We start from the raw sequence: 14,673 nt of genomic DNA, 5'->3' as shown, positions 1-14,673 counted from the left end.
ATGATGATGATAAATAATAAATTCACAGTTAAAAATCCTCGAGAACGATACACATGCATGTCATTTCTTGTTCACAAAAATTGCACGAGGCAGATACTAGCATTATCTGTTTCTCAGATGTGGAGACATGAAGCACTTTGTCCAGGACCATATTGGCTCTGGGGTCCAGGGTCCAGGGCCCAGACTCAGATGCGCTGACACCAGAGTCCAAATCCCAGCCTCTGCATCTCCCCTGGGTCCGCACCTAAGAAATCTCCTCACTCGCACAATATCTCAGAGATGGAAACTAAAAATCCCACGTGAAGCTCTTGATATAAATAGATGGCAGTAAGCATCTCCCCATTGCCTTCACTTCCATCACCATTCATAGCTCCTCATTCAAAAGAAAGCTTCTGGACAACAAGGGCTCAAAGCAACGCACCATCCCCCTCCCCAGATACATCCAGCTTTGGACAGCTTTGCAAGTCTCCCCTGTAGACAGAGGGATGACAGCACAGGGCAAAGAGCAACCTCCAAGAGATGTGCTTTGGAACACTCATATCGCACAGCCCACTCCTCACGCATACGCATGTGCGTGCACACACACACCTATGTGCACCCATCTGTGATGGGATGAACAGAGGGACGCTGTTGCAGGGAAAATCCCCAAGAGAGGCCACAGCAGGCTGCCACGGGTGGACCTGTGTTCCACAAAGATAACACACTCTGCAATTTTTTTTTCTTTTTGGTTGTGGAAGAAAAGGCTTTGATTGGGAATCAGGAAATCTGAGATTCCTCAGAGGGTTCTTCCAGCACCCAGCTGTCTAACTACTACAAGGCACAGTACCCCTTCTGGCGCCCAGTTTCCTTATGCAGAGATTAAATAAACGTGACTGAGTCGATGGGCGAGCTCTCCGGGCAATGGGAAGAGCCAACACAAAGGCTCTAAGGCAGAGTGGTACCCAGTACAATCAGAAACTACAAAGAGATTGTTGTGGCAGGAGGCGAGCAAACGAAGGGACAAGCCAGCCACAGCAGGGATTCTGGCTTTATCCATAGGAGACTGGGGAGCTGCTGGACAGCAGGAACAAAGGAGCATCGTGGATCGACTGATGCTTTGCAGACCATCTGGCTTCTGTGTCATGTGTGAGAGGACTAGAGATGGGCAAGGGGAGAAATAGAGGCCAGAAGAAAGGGGAGACTGTTGTGCAAATCCAGATGGGATGGGATGTGGCTAGAACCAGGGTATTAGCCACAGAGGTGAGACACAGGACATTCCAGATCAATTTTCAAGATAGAGCCAACAGGATTTCCAGATAAAGTGGACACCAGGTGGGAGGGAGAGAGAAGTCAAGAACCGTGCTAAGATGTTGGTGTCGACAGCCAGAAGGGGCAGCTGCCATTAACTGAGCTGGGGTTGTCTGATAGACGAGGTCTGGGAGGGTGAGTCAGCTTTTCGGCTCAGAGAGACCAAGTTTCAGATGACTTCTAGACGGCAACGTGAAGATGGATGGCCGACACCTGCTGGGGGGATGCGAAGATGGGGAGGGAGGAGAAACTGATGACATAAATGGAGCAGCCAAGGGCTCGTACGTGCAATTTAAACCCATGGGACCGGGTGACCCAGGACATGAATGTAGAAAAGCACTGCCAAATGGATTGGTTAAAACCAGAGAGACTGGCAGAGATGTATTTTAATAACAGACAATAAATTTCCAGAGCCATGCAGTTTTCTCGCTGCCGTTTGTCCCTTGTGTTTGGTAAGTACAGCTCAGCCTGAGAACCCAGGGCCCCTCCTGGGCCCTGGGATCCATTTATCTTCATTCCTTCCCTCTCCACGCTCTGTCTCTAATCACTTGAGCCTAAGATTTATCTCAGTCGGGGTGACAGAGACAGGAAGAATCCCATTTTGGCATCCGTGCCTGTGCCGAATCCTTACTGTTCAATCTGTCTTCCCAGTGCCCCCCACAAAGAGACGACTAGGACCTTCCCAAGCCATAAATAAAGGACACTGGCTCCATCTCATTACTGTTTCTCATGGATCCGAGGCTCACGAAGTCATCTGGAGAGAGAAATCGGTGGTGGATCTGAGCTTTATACAAACCTCAGAAACTACCAATCCACGGGATTGGGAGCAATAGGAAACCTCTTCATCACACTGCTCAGCCACTGCCTCCTCCGTCCTCACCACCCAGGTCGGATAAGCAGCCTCACCCAGCACAGAGAAGTCCACTGTGTGAGTGCCAACTACCTTCCCGGCAGGCACTGCCTCTCCCCGCCACAGTGCATTGTCCACGCTTTGGCCAAATGATGTTCTGACCCCAATCAGATCCTTCCCCACTTAAAACACCCCATTCGCACCCCTCCTGTGCCACCCCTAGAGGACAAAATTCAAACTCCTTGGTGCGCCCCTCCCCATCCCCTGCTCAGCATCCTCCCCTGACCTCAGCAGCATCAGCTCAAAGAGGGCATCCCGTGGCAAGCTGCTAGGACCATCAGCTCTAGGTTGGCTTGATCAGGTTGAAGAGTAAACCCACTTAAGCTGCAGCTCTCCCCAGGACCAGGGGAGGGGTGGGACAAGTTCACAGCCATACTTGTCTATCAGGCTCTCTGGCCCCTTGTCCACACACCCAAACAGCTCTAACAAAAGCAAGCCTCGCCACACCCCACCCCCCGCCAAGGCCAAGTTCGAGACACCTTTGGGTCCTCATACTCATTGTTCCTTCTGCAACATCTGAGCCCAAGGATGCTCCCTCCTACAGGCTCTCCCAGTTCTTCTCTTACTGTGATTTCCTCTCTCTCTCAGTGTTTCTGGTACCTTCCCAACAGCTTTAGCTCAGACACTTGGGCATGTTTCTCCACCTTCAAATGTCAATAGCATCCAGTGAGTGGATACCGTGAAGGTCCCAGCACACAGTCTGAGCTCACGAAATGTCACGGGTCACTGAAGGATTTAGCCAGGCTCAGGGATGCCCACAAGCAGACAAATCCCAGCCCTGATTCTTATCTGGTCCCTGGACTCAGATGCCCCATTGCATCTGCACCTGGGGACTCACAGGGGCCCCCTGGCTGCCTGGGGCTCCCCGCCCTCAGCTTTACCTGCTCATTCATCCGAGGAAAGAGATGCCCATCACTGGCCTCCCTCGCCAACATCACACAAAGGCAGCCATTCTCCCAGTCCCACCGCTTCAAGATTTCTCAACGGTCCTCTCCCGGAACTATCCTCACCCATTATCAGTTTGCCTCCATCCACTTGTCACCCTCTTTGCTTCCAAAGTGTCATTTCTACAACACAAATAATCAAGTCATTCCTTTCCAGAAACTGCTTCATGGTCCTCCTTTATCTCAGTTCCAGGGCACAACAACCCCCGCTTCAGGGTCAACCTCCCGGAAGTTTGGCTGGTCTCATCCCTTCCACGCCATCAAAAACACCGCCTCCAGGCAGCCCTCCCGAGCAGCATGGCATTTCCCAGGGGATGCCATGAGCTTTGTCATCTCCAGGCCTTTGCACAAGTTGTCCTCAAGGCCTGAGATTCCCTTCCAGCCTTCAGCTGACGAGGAGAATCCCCCCCACTTCCAGGTAACCCGTCCTGATGCCTCGTGGGTGAGGGGAGGCGGGTGCCTGTCTTTCCTCAGCACCTCGGGACCTTGTCCAGGCTTGTGTTTTTTGTCCCATTGCTGACATCACTGCATTGACTTCCACCTCTTTCTCCCGTAACACGCTGGAAACTTGGCTTGACTTCCCGGCTCTGTCTTCCTCAGAGTTCCGCCCAGAAGTCCTAGGGCAGAGCTCAAGGGCTTTTGAGTGATTGTGTGAATGGGTACAAGCAAGGATCTGGGTGTGTTTGACAAGGGGCGGTTTGCACAGGAGTTCCCCGGGAGGCAGGCTGAACCTTCCCGCTTGAGGAGGAGGAGGAGGAGGAGGAGGGTGTTCGAGAAAAGCTTTCCTGGGTGAGAAAAGGGGCGGACAGAAGATCGGCTGCCAGGGTTCTCTTTATGGAAAGAGCCTTTGTCACGGAAGCGTACAGAGATTTGGTTAAGAAAATGCCTCTGGGGTCTGCCAGTCCTCGGCAGGGGGATTCTGTCCCCAGCACAAAATCCTCTCCTTGTTCAAGGGAAAGGATCCAAGCAGCTCCAGGGCAGCCAGGAGAGGAAGTTTGAGTAGGAGTTCCCTGAAAGGAGTGCGCTGTGCTTGTGTGGTTTGCAGAGCTGGGTCGTGTTTAAAGACGCGGGGGCGCGTGGTCATCATAAAATCGGAACCCCCTTGCCTGCTCCAGGCAAAACAAACCACGCCTAGTGGGGGAACGAGCCAACGCGTGGATTCTGGGGGGCAGGCATCCCCAGAAGCCCCTCCACCTGGCCACATGCAGAATGCGCCAAACTGACCCTGACTCTGAACCCAGGAAGCCTCTGCTTCCTCTCCGAAGCAGGAATGACACCACAGCCCTCGCAGACATGGGGGGAATTACGTGAGGTTATTGGTAATAACAGAGAATTTTTAAAGTTTCTACTCCATAGGAATTCTGGTTGACTCTAATGGGTTGAGACATAAAAGACAGTTCATGCCAGGAAACCAAAGAGATTTTTTTTTTTTCAAAGAAAGCCTAGAATTTCACCCTCTCTGGGAACACAGAGCACACAGGTGAAAGCAAAGTTCTGCCCACTTTTAGGGGGAACAGAAGAGGGCCAGCCTTCCAAAGGTGACTTTCCCCAGAGTCCCCAGCCAGTAACTTCAGTGACTGGGGGTTGATGCCTGGGATCCGTGGGGCCAGGGAGACCCGGACACGAACTACGTCGGGGATGTTTAGACGCCCGCTGTTCAAAAATGCTCCTCTACTCAAAAGCTGGAGGTTCCCTGCCCGATGCCAGGAAGGCTCTTAGGTCAGCAATTAATTCCTCTGAGCTTTGTCAAGGGCCTTTTGCCAAAGTTTAGGAGGAGGCGGGACAGAGGTTTAGGGGTAAAGGAGGACTGTCCGGCTGCCAATCATTTCCTCCCTCACCTTGGAGGATGAGAACCCATCTTCGTCCACCTTGCCAGGACTTCGAAGCAAACCAAGTGGCCAAAGGTACCCCTTCATTTTCCAGGTGTACTGTTTATATGACCAAGAGTGACGTGTTTCTAAGTACCCAAGAACAAAAATGTCATGGTGGCTTCTAAATATGAAATGTATTTTGATAATTCAAAAAAGAAGCAAAATGTCCAAAAATAGAGCACTGGTTAAATAAATTATGATGGATTCTGTGATGGAATTCGGTGCAGTTCTGAACCGTGTTGTAAAGGGACATACCGGTATTCCGTGGTGTGTATGTACCACAGCCTCTCAATCCATTCATCTGTCGACAGACATTGAGGTTGTTTCCAGGGCTTGGCTATTGTGAACAGCGCTGCAATGGACACAGGGGTGCAGGTGTCGGCAGATAGGTTTCTACCATCTTTTCTTAGCCTCTTGCTTCTATTTTCTACGCTAAAAACTCCATCTTGTCCTGCCTCACTTTACCCCATCTTGCTGCTTGAAAAACAGTCGCAGTGCTGATAAATAACTTAAGCTTAAGAACAAAGACCAAAAGGCATAAGTTATTCATGTGGCCAGTTCAATGAGGACATAATGCGTTGATCTAGGCATGCCAACCTGTGCAGATTGGCACACCGTTTGCACAGTATGATGCATCTTGATAAAATAAGAGAAAGAGGAACCTCGTGGCCCCAAGTGGTTTATGAGCGGTCCTTAGCAGAATTTGCATCAGCAAGGAGAACCAGGGTGCAAACCTAGACGCGCTGGGTTGCCGCAGACAGGCATGCCATTTGCTGAAGCACAAGGATGATTCTCTAGATGCTATGCACAGACAGCTAGCGCCAGACTTCCTCAATGCTAATGATTGTGAAATGCCTAAAGGGCAGAAAAAAAAGCTTAACCAGCTACCGGCTATGGACTTTTAAAATAATAAAAGAACTTTTAACATAATAATAAAAAAACCTATATCCTGCACCTACAACCCCCTCTTCACTTGATGTAAGCCTAAAGAGCACTATAAAAGCAGTGTGGTTTCTTGGGGCGGCACTGTTGGTCCCTGAGACCCTGAGTCCCCCAGTTCCCACCTTTAATTAAGATAAATGTCCCTGCAACAACAACAACAACAAAAGACAAAAAAAAAAAAAAAAAAAAAAAAAAAAAAGACCAAAAAAAAAAAAAGATAAATGTCCCTGTGTCTTGCTTTATGTTAACTTTCTTCTTAAGTTTCACAGCACCCATTCTTCAGCCCTCACCTGCTGAGCTGGTCTGGGCATGCAAGTATCTTTTTGAATGAAAGTTTTGTCTGGATATATGCCCAGGAGTGGGATTGCTGGATCATATGGCAGTTCTATATTTAGTTTTCTGAGGAACCTCCATCCTGTTTTCCGCAGTGATTGTACCACTTTACATTCCCACCAAGAGTGCAGGAGAGTTTCCTTTCGTCCACACCCGCTCCAGCATCCGTTGTTTGTAGACTTGTTAGCGATGGCCGTTCTGACAGTGTGAGGCGGTGTCTACCTCACTGTAGTTTTGGTCTGCATTTCTCTGATAATTAGTGATGTTGAGCATCTTTTCATGTGCCTCCTGGCCATCCATGAGTCTTCCTTAGAGAAATGTCTATTTAGACCTTCTGCCCATTTTTCAATCGGGTTGTTCTGTTGTTGTTGAGTTTTATGAGTTGTCTGTACATTTTGGAGAGGACGCCCATGTTGGCTGCATCATTTGCAAAGATTTTCCCATTTTGTGGGTTGTCTTCTCATTTTTTAATGGTTTCCCTTGCTGCGCAAAAGCTTTTGAGTTTAATTAGATCCCATTGGTTTGGTTTTGGTTTTATCGTCATTATTCTAGGAGATGGGTCAAACAAGATGTTGCTGTGATTTATGCCAAAGAGCGTTCTGCCAATGTTTTCCTCTAGGAGTTTTAGAGTATCTGGCCTTATGTTTAGGTCTTTAATCTATTTCATGTCTATTTTTGTGTATGGTGTTAGAGAATGTTCTAATTTCATTCCCTGACCTGCAGCCGTGGGTTTTCCCAGCACCACTTACTGAAGAGGCTATCCTCCACGGTATACTCTTGCCTCCTTTGTCATAGATTAAGTGACTATAGGTCCTTGATTTTATTTCTGGGCTTTCTATCCTGTTCCGTTGATCCATATTTCTGTTGTTGTGCCAGTATCATACTGCTTTGATGACTAGCTTTGGAGTATAATCTGAAATCAGGGAGCCTGATTCCCCAGTTCCATTTTTCTTTTTCAATATTGCTTTGGCTACCTGGGGTCTTCTATATTTCCACACAAATTTTAAAATATTTTGCTCTAGCTCTGTGAAAAATGTCTTTGGTAATTTGATAGGAATAGCATGGAATCTGCAGACTGCCTTGGGTGGTAGAGTCATTTGACAAAGTGTACTTATATACAATGGAATACTACTCGGCCATAAAAAAGAAGGGAGTAATGGCATTTGCAGCCATGTGGATGCAACTAGAGATTCTCATACCAAGTGAAGTCCATCAGAAAGAGAAAGACAGATACCATATGGCATCACTTATATGTGGAATCTAAAATATGGCACAAATGAACCTATGTACAAAACAGACGCAAACTCACAGACATAGAGAACGGACTTGTGGTTGCCAAGGGGGAGGAAGGATAGTGGGATGGGACGGGGAGTTTGGGGTTGGTAGATGCAAACTATTCCATTTAGAATGGATAAGCAATGAGGTCCTACTGCAGAGCACAGGGAACTATATCCAATCTTGGGACAGTAGATGGTGGAAGACAGAATGAGAAAAAGAATGTGTGTGTGTGTGTGTGTGTGACTGGATGACTATGCTGTACAGCAGAAACTGGCACAACATTGTACAACAACCATACTTAATAAACAGGACACACAGGGTGATGAAAAAGTTCACAACATGGACCGAGAGAAAGAAGAAAACAAACCAATACATTACATTTTTGTAAAGGAAAACACATGGGCATATGAAACACAAGTAATGGGGAGAAAAAGAGAGAGAGACGTGTCTATACATATACACACACACATATAGAGGGGGTTCGGGCATGGTCTGATTACAAAAGCAACATGTGTCCTGCAAAAAATACGGCAACAGACCTGACCATCAGGGCCCTCGCTCTCTTACATCTTCCACTCTGACCCAAGGTCCTCTCAAAGAACCTTCTGGAAAAGAAACACGCTGCAGTTTCATATACCTCTACTGACTAGAGTATTTCCGTAGTGTCCCTAAAGTTACTATTTCTTTAGAAATGAATTGTGTGTTTGAACGTTCCTGAAAATAGATCTTAAAGGGTCACACCGCACACACACATGCACAGGCACACACGCGCACAAACGGTGACTATTTGAGCTGAAGGATGTGTGAACTGACCACACTGTAATCCTTCCAGACACATACAGAGACGACACTGTCACGTGCATACCTTAAACTTACACAATCTTAGGCATCAGTCACATCTCAGTAAAGGTGGAAAAAAAAAAGAAGAAGTAGAACTGAGGCCCTTCCACTTTAATTCCAAATATGAGGCAAAGTACCGAAAGCAAGGCTTGCCCCATTGAGGCCAAGATGAATCAGTATGGAGCCCGCTGGGTTCCCACTGGCAAGGGGCCCCCTTCCTAGGAGATGAGGAGTGCAGGGTATATAACACCTGCTTAAAATACAAAAGGAAGCCCCCAGTCCAGAGTCCCACCAAGTCCGTGGTCTGTCTTGGCCTTGCACGGACCAGCTGAGGCCCATCTGGTGCAGAGTTTCAGCTGTCATCCATGGGACAGATCGGCTAATGTGGGCTTAGCCCGTCTCAGCACCACTGCCAAGCCTGGCTCTCTAGCTAGATGCTCTACAAATATCACTCATGACTTCTAACCAAGATCTTGCGAAACAAGTAAAGACACTGAGATCAGAGAGAGTCAGAGACTTGCCCACGGGCACCCAGCTAGTAAGAGACCTCTGTGTCCTAGACCAGGTCTGCTTCTGCTTTTCCATCTGCCCCGCATTCATGACCACATGCCCTCTCGTTCTCCTTGAGAGGCCTGAGCAAGAACCACTGTCAGCGCGAAACTAGAAAGGTCCCCTCTACCCAGTGGCTTTCTGCTCTGCCTTTATTCTTCCAGGAGGTTATTAGGCCCCGTGGGTGGTTCTGAGCTCACCAGAGACATTTTAATCTCTGCAGGTCAACTTTCAGCCCCCTGGGAGGGTCTTTTCTTTATAGACCAGCTGAGCATGTCCTCTGCCAGGGCTTAAGAGGATAAAAGGCTTAAAGCAGCAGGCGTATGAAGTCACAGATTCAAAGGGGAAAAAATAGAGAAAAAAAATGGGACAGTGTAATTGTTCACAGGAACGTGGATTTGCCAGAAAAATCATCCAGAAGGTCCATCTACATAAGCCCTCGGGTAACCAACGTCTGCTCACTCCCCAAAGGAATAATTATTTAAACATGCCATCTTATGCGGAAAGGGAGGTCCGATTTTTTAGTAAAATAATCATCATGGAATTTCACAGAGGACGCAAACCTTAAAGATCCCCGAGCCCATCCCTTCGCCTTGCGCTACATGGAACCCTTGGCTGCAAGGGATAAAAATCTCAAATCAAACCATGTATAACCCTCACTCCTTTTCAAAATGTGGGAATGAATGAGGAGGATCTCAATGTATTTTAGTAAGAGAAGTGGGGGGGGGGGAGACTGTTTCTGACAGAACCAGTCCAATCAATGAATTGATCTCTGGCAAGCAAAGGTAATTGTATTCCTGAGTCTATTAAGGCGCATCGGGGCTGGTTAGCAGATTTCGCAGGGACCTGGCTGTCACCGAGCATCAGGCCATGATGGGGACGAGGGCCAGGGCTTAAACACAGGTGGTATTTTCTCTCGGGAACCACTTGACTTAGGACTCAGCTATGTTCACTCCGGTAGAGACGAGGCAAGGGAATTGGTTCAAAGGGGATTTCAATCCCAGCATCTCCGTGATGCTTGAACCTTTCACATCAGATCTGATCATAGGATCTGTAGGTTCTTCATGTGCAAGAAGTCTGTGGGCAGGGCAGAATTTACAGGCGCAAACACCTAAAACCTCCAAGGCAGAAAAATCTTCTAAATGACATTGTAGACAAGGGGTGGAGGAAAGACAACAGATGAATCTGAACATCAGACAATGAAAAACTTGACTTAGAAAGAAAATCAGTTTGGATTCAGAGCCTTGTCCGAGTTAAGATTTAAAACGAACTTTGAGCGAGTTCCTGTCATGGCTCAGCAGCAAGGAACCCAACTAGGATCCATGAGGAATGCGGGTTTGATCCCTGGCCTCGCTCAGTGGGTTGAGGATCCAGCTTTGCCGTGAGCTGTTGTGCAGGTTGCAGACGCAGCTTGGATCCGGCATTGCTGTGGCTGTGGTGTAGGCCAGCAGCTGCATCTCAGATTCAAATCCTAGCCTGGGAACTTCCATATGCCATGGGTGTGGCCCTAAAAAGACAAACAAAATTTTTTTTAATTTTTTTAAAAACGAAATTTGAGTTCATTTTCAAGGACAAACGTTAGCTCCCTTTCAGCTAACAATATTAGAAATGAAGGTTCATGCCCTCAGAAATAGGTATAAATGGGTTATTGATATATTAACGCCATAAATACCCATGCAATGGGTTTTGTAATTAATTGTTCGCTTAAGCATCTCCTTATGAGAAGATTACTATAAATGAAATAAGATCTCCCTTTTGCTTTCTGACTCCCAGAACCCACGCTAGAAAGTCAAGACGGGACCTCTACAGATTCCTGCGCGAAAGGCATGGGCGAAGGGAGTTCCGATCCAGTCTCCCACCAGGAAAGACGGTCACAACCACATCGTGAAGGAAGAGATGTGAAGGAAGAGATGTGTCCCTTTCCTTCTGATAAAAATGTTACCAACCCAAGGCTGAGGTTGCTTGGCGGATGCTGCGTTTAGTTCTAATCCGGTCATTCTCAACCTTGGCGTTACCTGTGGAACTTGAGAAAGATGCCTAGGTGGTGTCCACTCAGCATTTTTTTTTTTTTCCATTTGTCTGGAGGGTGGATTTTCCAGATGATTCTAATACATGGCCCTGCTAGTATTTTCACAGGAACTTTTCCATCAGTACTTCCTGTGCTTTCCAACTAGAACCCCAACCTGAGCCTGGTTGATGCTGACAGACTCAGTGGGTCTGACACAGGTCCTGAGAATGAGCTTTTCCAGTAAGTCCCCAGGCAACGGAGATGCCTCCGGTCCACGGGCAACACCCTGAGCCGCAGTAATTTAATACCCTACGAATCAGGGACAGCTTTATCTTTATTACTGTCATTTAATAAAGATCCAAATAGCATATAATATGACTTACATGTGGGATTTTAAATATGACACAAATGAACTTATCTATGAAACAAAAACAGACTCAGAGATATAAAGAACAGACTTGCGGTTGCCAAGGAGAAGGGGCGGGGGATGGACTGGGAGTTTGGGATTAACAGATGCAAACTATTAGGTATAGAATGGATGGCTAAACAAGAAAATCTTCCTATAGAGCACAGGGAACTATATTCACTCTCCTGTAATAAACTATAATGGAAAAGAACATGAGAAAGAACATTTAGGTATAACCGAATCACTTTGCTGTACAGCAGAAATTAACGCAACACTGTAAATCACCCATACTTCAATAAAATAAACATAAACAAAATAAAGGCCCACACCTAAGCTGTTCTTGAACCTGCCAGGATGCACCAGGCTCTATGCCAAGCATTGCCCATATAACGTTAAATAAGATGGGGTCCTTACCCTTAAGATGCTTGAATCCACTTAAGAGGATAAAGCCACACGTCATCACCACCATTCACTTCTGCAACCTAGCCTCCCCCACCCCCACTGCAATCTACGAAAGTTTGTGGCATCAACATCCTTATAATCACGAGTCTAGTAAAAGGTGTCCTGAGATAAATTCTATAATCCTCTTACCCCCACCCGCTTCTCCTTACTCTTCTTAACTCTTCCGCGTGGGCCCTGCTTCCTGACCCAAATCTGTCTCTGTCATGGAACATCACGTGGCACAGTCATTTCCTACGTACACCTGTCCCCCTCGTGCGCTGGCGAACATCCTTCATCTTCACGCTTCTGAAGCCTGATCCAAGAACCTACATTCACTCGTGTTCACAGTCCTGCACCGGTGAGTGGATGACAGAACAGAACATGTAAGATGTGCTTTGGAAACAGGGAAGAGGGGTGCCTAAAAACCGGGCTGAATAGGAGAGGCGACTGTCCGTCCACACCCAGAAATGGTCTGGAGAGGAGGAGCTCCCCCTCTGTGCTGGAGCTCGCAGAGGGCGAGATTTTCAAGGCAGATCTTAGGAGAAGGAGGCTCAAGAATGAGCAGAGACAATAAGGTAGAAGTTGAAGGTCAAAGCCTTCCGGCTCTGAGCACTAGGCAGATGGGGGGAAGCAGAAAGAAGCAGAAGGTTTTTTAAAGGGGGAAACAAGATGGTCACATCCACCCTCTGGGCTTATAACTCCATCAAGCGGGTTAAGGGCAGGTTAGAGGTAAGGATTTACCAGCAGAAGTGACAACTTGGGTAACGTACTAGATACCAGGCCAGGCGCCATGCTCGCTCTTCTGCATATATTAATTAATGAAGCGAAGGCCATAATTGGATTTATTATGGCCTTCCCACCTGGATCTTCCCACGAGACAGACTTTGTCATCACCATTTTACAGTGATAACAGGCTTTAAAAGGACACCTGCATGGTCTCAGAGCTTGTAAGTAGCAGAGCGTAGCTTCGAAATCAGGTCTGACCATAAAGCCAGCTCCCTCCACCCCACGCGTGCCTCCCTGCCCCTGCCTTTTTGTCACGATGAGTCTGGCTGCCAAGCACGGGGGTGACAATTCATGATGCTTTTGACTGGTCTCAGATCTTTTTCCTTTAAGAATTCATCTCCCTCAATATTGATTTCGGATAAATGCAAGTTGACTATCCGTTCAAAGCAAACATCACCAAAAACCAGTGTGCATCCTGGGATGAGAAAAACTATTCACAAACATAAATGTGCTGGGAGCCAGGAGCTCCTTGATCAGGGCAAATCCTCGATCAGTAGTCTGAGTTCTGTGCCCGTGTGGTTCCAATGCAGCATCCTCACAAAGCAAGAGGGGGCGTCTCTCTGGGAGGGCAGGGTAATGAGCTCACGCATCTGGCTGGAGGCACAAGAGGGCATTTCTCATTAACCGGAGAAACCAGATAGAACCTGGATGAGCAGAGTCAAACTTAGTTCAAAGAAGCGCCCTCTTCTTCTGCAACCCCTGGCTCGAACGGCTACCACCCGAGGACACTACGGAGCAAGCGCTGAATTGCACATCCTCACAGCCAAGAAAAATGAGCCAGCTTCCCCGAAGCCCAGCGTCCCTCTCTCATGACAGCAGGGGATCATCTGCTTTCTTCCACACAGGCCCCCAACCTCGCCTCCTAGGCTCGGACTGCAGCCGCCACATGCCCATGGTGTGCTTGTTATAGTAATTACATCTGGCCCTATGCATGGCTCCTGTGGGATTCAGGATGGAAAAGTCCTTAGCAGGCGAGCACCACGGATCACGCCCGTCAGGAATTCCCCTGGCAGACGCAGAATCCCGGCTGGCATCATGCCCAGCTTGTCCACAGCTCTCTGAGGCAGAATCCAGGGGGCTGGGGTCCATTCACAGCCAGGTCTTACTACAGATAAGAGCTTAGAGACCTTAGAACTCACTCCATCCTTTTGAGAGATCTAAACGCCTTCAACCCAAGGATGCCCTGGTCTGTTCATGGATGGAGCTGCAACAAAACCCACCCTCAAGCAAGTGTGATCATACGACGATGCCCTCATCCACATCTTTGTGTGTGTCTACATATGTGCACACGCCTCTATCTCACACGTGCGAACAGCAAGAGCTAGAAGGAGGTTACGAGGGTCCTCCTTGTTCTGCTTGATGGACTAGTGGTCCCCAGCTGGTACTGATTGCATAGCTACCCATAAAAACATCGACGTGCTTGCAACCCCAATATATGTATATTTATTTATAAGTCATATGCATGTACTGTTCTACTCATATACAATATCCATTATAAAAACAAGAGAAGGTATTTTCAAAGACGAGATAAGAAAAAAGAAGAAAAAAGTAAAAAAAGATGAGTTAAGAAATGTGATGATTCATGTTTTAAAAACAATTACTTTTAGTATTAATGGGACGTAACTTTTTGTTCTTATGACTATATACTATAGTAATATAAACAGTAATAAAAATTATATACCCCCCCACACAAATCTACATCTATACATAGAACAAATGATTCAAAGCTCAGGTTTTAATTCAGCTAACTCAATACCAGGCTTTAGAAGTGAGCACGGCTACATAAGGTACCTCCCCCAAACCACAGAGATGTGGAAAGAAGCAAAAGTACCACAGGCTTATTGGGTAACTTATGCTTCCCATTTTCAACCTCTTTTGCCAATGGCACAGGGCTCTCTTTGTGTTTTAGATGTGCCATTATTTTTTAGGGCCACACCCGCAGCGTACGGAGATTCCCAGGCTAGCGTTCAAATCGGAGCTGTAGCTGCCCGCCTACACCACAGCCACAGCAATGCCAGAACCGAGCTCCATCTGTGACCTACATCACAGCTCATGGCAACACTGGATCCTTATCCCAC

At 47.4% G+C, this 14,673-nt stretch overlaps 1 protein-coding gene across 9 annotated transcripts in view; it reads right to left on the bottom strand.

Annotated features, from left to right (window-relative positions):
* The window catches only part of FAM135B (family with sequence similarity 135 member B), a 292,392-nt gene that overhangs the window by 160,166 nt on the left and 117,553 nt on the right, over positions 1–14,673 (bottom strand). The window lies entirely within an intron of this gene.

This window comes from Sus scrofa, chromosome 4 (genome assembly GCF_054392235.1).
Source record: "Sus scrofa isolate SSC_HxYL_T2T_F1_AM1 chromosome 4, Sscrofa_HxYL_maternal_Yorkshire_Landrace_v2.0, whole genome shotgun sequence".
NCBI lineage: Eukaryota > Metazoa > Chordata > Mammalia > Artiodactyla > Suidae > Sus > Sus scrofa.
Note: the sequence above shows the minus strand (reverse complement) of the source record. Positions and strands in the feature narration are given on the sequence as shown.